Source organism: Gadus chalcogrammus, chromosome 7, assembly GCF_026213295.1.
Source record: "Gadus chalcogrammus isolate NIFS_2021 chromosome 7, NIFS_Gcha_1.0, whole genome shotgun sequence".
NCBI classification, from domain to species: domain Eukaryota; kingdom Metazoa; phylum Chordata; class Actinopteri; order Gadiformes; family Gadidae; genus Gadus; species Gadus chalcogrammus.
Window position 1 is genome coordinate 5290457 of NC_079418.1, and position 10206 is coordinate 5300662.

The window sequence follows — 10206 nt, forward strand, 5'->3', positions numbered from 1 at the left end:
TAAAAAATTCGGAAAATTTCGCCATTAGGGGGCGCAATAAACGAGGAAATTGTATATCTTCTACAAAATTTTGCCGCGAAAACGCTTCACTGACTTCTCGCTACTCCTACCACAGTCAAATCCTTTGTATCCACAGGTTCAGGGTAGCGTTTGGAACACAAGCTTCGCTTTGTGCCGGCGAAACGCACATTTCTTGTCGCGTTGTGCCGGCGAAATGCACACTTCTTGGACCCCTGCATAACTGCTTGCAGTTCTAGTTAGGGGTCCAAGCCAACAGGTTGGATCCCTATTGTTTTTGTAAGGATTTTTTTTATTTTTATTATTTGTACCTCCCTAAAAGTGGTACCACAGCCCAAACCGTAAATGGTGCCGACACGCCAATTGCATGACTAGATCCAGATCTCTTCGGACTACGCAGATGACCAAATCCAGACATGCCGGCCACTAGGTGGCGCTATACCAAGGAATACGCGTTTGGGGCTATAACTCCCACACCGAACCTCCCAGAGTCCAACAACTAGTACACACAGATGCACTGGAGTCTGCTGCATCTTTTGGCCTAGGCCACACCCATTTGCGTCTATGAATATTTTTCGCAAAATCGCGAAAACCGCAAAACTGTTTTTTCGCTACTCCTCCCACATTTCTTTACCAATTGACACAAAACTTTGCACACGGCATCTTCAGACGCACACGCAAAGAAATCATCAACAATTTTTTGATCCGACCTTCGACGACGAAACGGTAGCGTTTGGAATATTGGTATATTAGCTAAATTAGACGTGGAAAATCAAAAATACCAAAAAATCCAAAAGTAGACATCGGATCGAGTCTTAATTCTACACACATGTTGGTGCTAACCTTAATGTCGTTCGATAAAAAATTCGGAAAATTTCGCCATTAGGGGGCGCAATAAACGAGGAAATTGTATATCTTCTACAAAATCTAGCCGCGAAAACGCTACACTGACTTCTCGCTACTCCTACCACAGTCAAATCCTTTGTATCCACAGGTTCAGGGTAGCGTTTTGAACACATGCTTCGCGTTGTGCCGGCGAAATGCACATTTCTTGTCGCGTTGTGCCGGCGAAATGCACACTTCTTGGACCCCTGCATAACTGCTTGCAGTTCTAGTTAGGGGTCCAAGCCAACAGGTTGGATCCCTATTGTTTTTGTAGGGATTTTTCTTATTATTATTATTATTATTATACTTCCTACCAAGAAAGTGGGAATACAGCCCATACCGTAAATGTTGCACACACGCCAATTGCATGACTAGATCCAGGTCAGTGAAGACTATGCAGACGACAAAATCCAGACACGCCGGCCACTAGGTGGCGCTATACCAAGGAATACGCGTTTGGGGCTATAACTCCCACACCGAACCTCCCACAGTCCAAAAACTTGTACACACAGATGCACTGGAGTCTGCTGCATCTTTTGGCCTAGGCCACGCCCATTTGCGTCTATGAATATTTTTCGCTAAATCGCGAAAACCGCAAAACTGTTTTTTTCCCTACTCCTCCCACATTTCTTGACCAATCGACACCAAACTTTGCACACGACATCTTCAGACGCACACGCATAGAAATCTTAGACAGTTTTTTGATCCGACCTTCGACGACGAAACGGTAGAGTTTTGAATATTGGTTTATTAGCTAAATTAGACGTGAAAAGTCAAAAATCCAAAGAAATCCAGAATTATACATCGGATCGAGACCAAATTTTACAGACATGTCGGTGCTAACCTTTATGACGTTCGATAAAAATATCGGAAAATTTCGCCATTAGGGGGCGCAATAAACAAGGAAATTGTATATCTTCTACAGAATTTCGCTGCGAAAACGCTACACTGACTTCTCGCAACTCCTACCACAGTCAAATCCTTTGTATCCACAGGTTTAGGGTAGCGTTTTAAACACATGCTTCGCGTTGTGCCGGCGAAAAGCACATTTCTTGTCGCGTTGTGCCGGCGAAATGCACACTTCTTGGACCCCTGCATAACTGCTTGCAGTTCTAGTTAGGGGTCCAAGCCAACAGGTTGGATCCCTATTGTTTTTGTAAGGATTTTTCTTATTATTATTATTCCCCCCTAGAAGTGGGCCCACAGCCCAAACCGTAAATGGTGCCGACATGCCAATTGCATGACTAGATCCAGGTCCCTGAGTTCTAGGCAGACGACAAAATCCAGACACGCCGGCCACTAGGTGGCGCTATACCAAGGAATACGCGTTTAGGGCTATAACTCCCACATTGAACCTCCCAGAGTCCAAAAACTTGTACACACATATTCACTGGAGTCTGCTGCATCTTTTGGCATAGGCCACGCCCATTTGCGTCTATGAATATTTTTCGCAAAATCGCGAAAACCGCAAAACAGTTTTTTCCCTACTCCTCCCACATTTTTTGACCAATCAACACCAACCTTTGCACACGACATCTTCAGACGCACACGCAAAGAAATTATCGGACAGTTTTTTGATCCGACCGTCGACGACGAAACGGTAGCGTTTTGAATATTGGTATATTAGCTAAATTAGACGTGGAAAATCAAAAATCCAGAAAGATCCAAAAGTAGACATCGGAACGAGTCCAAATTTTACATACATGTTGGTGCTAACCTTATTGTCGTTCAATAAAATTTTCGGAATATTTCGCCATTAGGGGGCGCAATAAACGAGGAAATTGTATATCTTCTTATTGGCCAAAGGAATGTTCTTCAAACTCAAAGGAAACCATCAAGGGGCAAACCCGAGTCTATGTACAAAATATGGCCAAGAATTATTAATGTGGGCGGGAGTTATTTGGCAAAGGAAAATTGTCCTTGGAAAATTTCGCCACAAGGGGTCGCAAATAAACGACGAAATAATATATCTCCTAACTGGCCAATGGAATGTTCTGAAAACGCGTTTTGGGCTATAACTCCCACACCGAAGCTCCCACAGTCAAAACCTTTATATCCACAGATTCACTGGAGTCAGCTGCATCTTTTGGCATACGCTGTTTCTCAATTTTTGAACACATGCTTCGCGTTGTGCCGGCGAAATGCACACTTCTTGGACCCCTGCATAACTGCTTGCAGTTCTAGTTATTAGGGGTCCAAGCCAACAGGTTGGATCCCTATTGTTTTTGTAAGGATTTTTTTTATTATTATTATTATTATTATTCCCCCCTAGAAGTGGGTCCACAGCCCAAACCGTAAATGGTGCCGACACGCCAATTGCATGACTAGATCCAGGGCCCTGAGTTCTAAGCAGACGACCAAATCCAGACACGCCGGCCACTAGGTGGCGCTATACCAAGGAAAGACGCGTTTGGGGCTATAACTCCCACACCGAACCTCCCACATTCAAAACCTTGTACACACAGATTCACTGGAGTCTGCTGCATCTTTTGGTATAGGCCACGCCCATTTGCGTCTATGAATATTTTTCGCTAAATCGCGAAAACCGCAAAACTGTTTTTTTCGCTACTCCTCGCACATTTCTTGACCAATCAACACCAAACTTTGCACACGGAATCTTCAGACGCACACGCAAAGAAATCATATACAGTTTTTTGATCCGACCTTCGACGACGAAACGGTAGAGTTTTGAATATTCTTTTATTAGCTAAATTAGACGTGGAAAATTAAAAAACCAAAAAATTCCAAAATTAGACATCGGATCGAGTCCAAATTTTAGACACATGTTGGTGCTAACCTTATTGACCTTCGATAAAAATTTCGGAAAATTTCGCCATTAGGGGGCGCAATAAACGAGGAAATTGTATATCTTCTACAAAAATTTCGCCGCGAAAACGCTACACTGACTTCTCGCTACTCCACAGGTTCAGGGTAGCGTTTTGAACACATGCTTCGCGTTTTTCCGGCGAAATGCAAATTTCTTGTCGCGTTGTGCCGGCGAAATGCACACTTCTTGGACCCCTGCATAACTGCTTGCAGTTCTAGTTATTATTATTCCCCCCTAGAAGTGGGTCCACAGCCCAAACCGTAAAAGGTGCCGACACGCCAATTGCATGACTAGATCCAGGGGCCTGAGTTCTAAGGAGACAACCAAATCCAGACACGCCGGCCACTAGGTGGCGCTATACCAAGGAATACGCGTTTGGGGCTATAACTCCCACACCGAACCTCACAGAGTCCAAAAACGTGTACCCACAGATGCACTGGAGTCTGCTGCATCTTTTGGCCTAGGCCACGCCCATTTGCGTCTATGAATATTTTTCGCTAAATCGCGAAAACCGCAAAACTGTTTTTTCCCTACTCCTCCCACATTTCTTGACCAATCAACACCAAACTTTGCACACGACATCTTCAGACGCACACGCAAAGGAATCATCAACAGCTTTTTTATCCGACCTTCGACGACGAAACGGTAGCGTTTTGAATATTTGTTTATTGGCTACGTTTTACGTCGAAACGCAAAAATTCAAAGAATACCAAAAGTAGACGTCGGATCAAGTCCAAATTTTAGACACATGTCGGTGCTACCCTTAATGGCGTTCAATAAAGAATTCGGAATATTTCGCCATTAGGGGGCGCAATAAACGAGGAAATTGTATATCTTCTAATTGGCCCGAGGAATGTTCTTCAAACTATAAGGGAACCATCAAGGGGCAAACCCGAGTCTATATAAAAAATATGGCCAAGAATTATTAATGTGGGCGGGAGTTATTTGGCAAAGGAAAATTGTCCTTGGAAAATTTCGCCACAAGGGGTCGCAAATAAACGACGAAATAATATATCTCCTAACTGGCCAATGGAATGTTCTGAAAACGCGTTTTGGGCTATAACTCCCACACCGAAGCTCCCACAGTCAAAACCTTTATATCCACAGATTTACTGGAGTCAGCTGCATCTTTTGGCATACGCTGTTTCTCAATTTTTGAACACATGCTTCGCGTTGTGCCGGCGAAATGCACACTTCTTGGACCCCTGCATAACTGCTTGCAGTTCTAGTTATTAGGGGTCCAAGCCAACAGGTTGGATCCCTATTGTTTTTGTAAGGATTTTTATTATTATTATTATTATTATTATTATACTTCCTTCCCTAAAAGTGGGCCCACACCCCAAACCGTAAATGGTGCGGACACGCCAATTGCATGACTAGATCCATGTCTGTGATGTGTATGCAGACGACAAAATCCGGACACGCCGGTCACTAGGTGGCGCTATACCAAGGAATACGCGTTTGGGGCTATAACTCCCACACCGAACCTCCCACAGTCCAAAAACTTGTACCCACATATTCACTGGAGTCTGCTGCATCTTTTGGGCTAGGCCACGCCCATTTGCGTCAATGAATATTTTTCGCTAAATCGCGAAAACCGCAAAACAGTTTTTTCCCTACTCCTCCCACATTTCTTGACCAATCAACACCAAACTTTGCACACGACATCTTCAGACGCACACGCAAAGGAATCATCAACAGTTTTTTTATCCGACCTTCGACGACGAAACGGTAGAGTTTTGAATATTTGTTTATTAGCTAAATTAGACGTGGAAAATCAAAAATCAAAAAGTTCTAGTTATTATTATTTTTATACTTACCCCCCTAAAAGTGGTACCACAGCCCAAACCGTAAATGGTGCACACACGCCAATTACATGACTAGATCCAGATCTCTTCGGACTACGCAGACGACAAAATCCAGACACGCCGGCCACTAGGTGGCGCTATACCAGGGAATACGCGTTTGGGGCTATAACTCCGACACCGAACCTCCCAGAGTCCAAAAACTTGTACACACAGATGCACTGGAGTCTGCTGCATCTTTTGGCCTAGGCCACGCCCATTTGCGTCCATGAATATTTTTTGCTAAATCGCGAAAACCGCAAAACTGTTTTTTCCCTACTCCTCCCACATTTCTTGACCAATCGACACCAAACTTTGCACACGACATCTTCAGACGCACACGCAAAGGAATCGTATACAGTTTTTTGATCCGACCTTCGACGACGAAACGGTAGCATTTTGAATATTGGTATATTAGCTAAATTAGACGTGGAAAATCCAAAATACAAAAAAAATCCAAAATTAGAAATCGGATCGAGTCCAAATTCTACACACATGTTGGTGCTAACCTTAATGACGTTCGAAATTTTTTTCGGACAATTTCGCCATTAGAGGGCGCAATAAACGAGGAAATTGTATATCTTCTACAAAATTTTGCCGCGAAAACGCTACACTGACTTCTCACTACTCCTACCACAGTCGAATCCTTTGTATCCACAAGTTCAGGGTAGCGTTTTGAACACATGCTTCGCGTTGTGCCGGCGAAATTCACATTTCTTGTCGCGTTGTGCCGGCGAAATGCACACTTCTTGGACCCCTGCATAACTGCTTGCAGTTCTAGTTATTATTATTATTATTTCGTACGCCTTAGAAGTGGTACCACAGCCCAAACCGTAAATGGTGCACACGCGCCAATTGCATGACTAGATCCAGAATCGGCACCGCTACTCAGATAACAAAATCCAGACACGCCGGTCCCTAGGTGGCGCTATACCAAGGAATACGCGTTTGGGGCTATAACTTCCACACCGAACCTCCCAGAGTCCAAAAACTTGTACACACAGATGCACTGGAGTCTGCTGCATCTTTTGGCCTAGGCCACGCCCATTTGCGTCTATGAATATTTTTCGCTAAATCGCGAAAACCGCAAAACTGTTTTTTCGCTACTCCTCCCACATTTCTCGCCCGATCAACACCAAACTTTGCACACGACATCTTCAGACGCACACGCAAAGAAATCCTAGACACTTTTTTGATCCGACCTTCGACGACGAAACGGTAGCGTTTTGAATATTTGTTTATTAGCTAAATTAGATGTGAAAAGTCAAAAATCCGAAGAAATCCAGAATTATACATCGGATCGAGCCCAAATTTTACAGACTTGTTGGTGCTAACCTTAATGACGTTCGATAAAAATATCGGAAAATTTCGCCATTAGGGGGCGCAATAAACAAGGAAATTGTATATCTTCTACAAAATTTCGCCGCGAAAACGCTACACTGACTTCTCGCTACTCGTACCACAGTCAAATCCTTTGTATCCACAGGTACAGGGTAGCGTTTTGAACACATGCTTCGCGTTGTGCCGGCGAAATTTACATTTCTTGTCGCGTTGTGCCGGCGAAATGCACACTTCTTGGACCCCTGCATAACTGCTTGCAGTTCTAGTTATACTTCCTACCAAGAAAGTGGTACCACAGCCCAGACCGTAAATGGTGCCGACATGCCAATTGCATGACTAGATCCAGGTCCGTGAAGACTATTCAGACGACAAAATCCAGACACGCCGGTCACTAGGTGGCGCTATACCAAGGAATACGCGTTTGGGGCTATAACTCCCACACCGAACCTCCCAGAGTCCAAAAACTTGTACACACAGATGCACTGGAGTTTGTTGCATCTTTTGGCCTAGGCCACGCCCATTTGCGTCCATAAATTTTTTTCGCAAAATCGCGATAACCGCAAAACTGCTTTTTCCCTACTCCTCCCACATTTCTTGACCAATCAACACCAAACTTTGCACACGACATCTTCAGACGCACACGCAAAGGAATCATCAACAGTTATTTGATCCGACCTTCGACGATGAAACGGTAGAGTTTTGAATATTTGTTTATTAGCTAAATTAGACGTGGAAAATCAAAAATACAAAAAAATACAAAAGTAGACATCGGATCGAGTCCTAATTCTACACACATGTTGGTGCTAACCTTAATGTCGTTCGATAAAAATTTCGGAAAATTTCGCCATTAGGGGGCGCAATAAACTAGGAAATTGTATATCTTCTACAAAATTTCGCCTCAAACGCTACACTGACTTCTCGCTACTCCTACCACAGTCAAATCCTTTGTATCCACAGGTTCAGGGTAGCGTTTTGAACACATGCTTCGCGTTGTGCCGGCGAAATGCACATTTCTTGTTGCGTTGTGCCGGCGAAATGCACACTTCTTGGACCCCTGCATAACTGCTTGCAGTTCTAGTTATTTTACCATTCCGATTGGTGGAGGGCTAGCAGCTTGACCAGCGAATCAGTGAACCCCGGAAGTGAGGATGGTAAACATACCATATAAACCATAGACATCTTATAGGTAGACGGAGCATCGAATGCTACCGCCTACTGGCGCTGACGAGACTGACGAGATGTTGAATCGGCTGAAATGAACGCCGACGTTATGGCGAGTGGATAGTGCCAAACCTAAGGATTCCCTGGAAGAGGCGAAGGAGCAGCCTACCCTACGTCGCCGTGGGAACGTGTGAAATATTGAATGGGATTGATTGGGACTGCAGACGACAGACCAGCAGCGACGTCACGGCGACGGCATGGAAGATCCGTCCATGCAAGATCAGTCTACTCTCGACGTGTGGATAAGTTCGTCGCCACTTAGACGCCTGCTGCCCTACGTCGCCGTGAGAACGCCTGAACTATGTATGTGGCCACAAAGCGCTTCAGTGTGATTTTATAACTTAGTTGAGGATTTACTAGTTGTGAACACATGGAATCTGCGGTGAACGCAGCTTTAAATACCCAAAACCGGGTTATGCTCCAAACTTAACCTGCGGAAAACCTGGTCCGACCAGGTTTGATTCAGAGCATATGTTGCTATAGTAACTAACATACCGTGTTCATTTTGGAACGGAAAACGTAGGGTTACCGCAAACCCTGGGTTAATTTGCCCGGATATGTGATGAAACCGGCTTTGTGGAATACCCCTCTGCCCTATGAAGTGACACCATGCCCATACAATCATCAAAACATTTTTGAGATTTGTTTTAAAACAGTTTTGGTCTTTTTGACACATAGAAACTAACGTTTTTTATAAAATGTCATCAACTTATTCATCAACATTATAGATATATAGACTGGGAATCGAACCCCAGTCCCAACGGCGGCGGCGTGCATATCCTCTCCCCACGGCGGCGGCGTAGCTTCTCCACACGTGCATCTCACACGTTGTTATCCTTCTCCAGGGAATCCTGGCACTAGTGCCAAACCTAATAGACTCATACATAGGCGTAGATTACGGGAGGACGGGGGAGACATGTCCCCCCCACTATTTAAAATACGAATTTTGTCCCCACCACTTTTAAAAATGTGCAAACCAATTGCGACTGAAAAAATCCCCACATACTCAACCGAAATCGTCAAGTCTAAAATAATGCGATAGGCGTCTTGGAGTGGTCATCCGCTCCACTCAGTGTAATCCGTTTGGCTGGAGCAATGAACTGTCAAGCGCATTTAATTAATCATACCTCACTGAATACCACTGATTTTCATGCGGTTTTTTGTCATACGTGTAGCTATGATAAAGGCCACATGGTTTGGCGTGTTTTATTATTCAATACCAATTATACCAATAGTATGGTAATGTTAAATCTTGCTCGTGAAAAGTAATCCCCCGATTCCTATTGTGGATGGTCCGCCGATTTGAGCAAGAATACGCTGAACAACAGCCCGGCATCCTGTTTCTGCTGCTGTTGCTGCTCCCGGTTGACCACTCCAAGATGGCGGCCGTATTTCTCGCGTCCCAGCAGCCAATGCTCCGTCTACCTATAAGATGTCCATGATATAAACAGTGTAATCGAAGAAGAGGACCTGCTATTTCCGGTTTTCGTGTTGTTTGGCCCACAATACAGATTAGCGCTGCCTGTTGTTTTGGAGACATTACGTCTCGCACAAGCGCGGAACGTACGGCGTTGGCTGTAATCACTAGGTGTGAACCGCCCATGTCGTGTTCGAGTCGGCCACATTAAATAGCCCGACTTCATTTACCGACGCGAATCGGGCAGTTGGTTGTGTGGTTGCCTTAAGACTCACAGCTGATGTTTAGATACTGGTTTAGATACTGGATTCGATACTGGTTTTTGTGGGGTCCAAAACGGCGTCCACATACGGGTGGGTTGTGACCAGTTGAGTAGGGTCTCTCTGTGGTGTCGGACATGGCATGCCCCCTTGACTACATGACACGCCCCCTTCTGAGAGAGACAGACAGACAGACAGACGGACGGACGGACGGACGGACGGACAGACAGACAGACAGACATATATCAGTAACTGGGGTGTAGGGGATTTACTCGGAGTTCATGTAAACCATGCCCCCCAAAGTAGAAAAAAAAATGGCTTGATGGTAAACGCAATAGCAACGTCGCTTTGATGTGAACATGATAAATGAAGACGGTGGAAACATTACACACA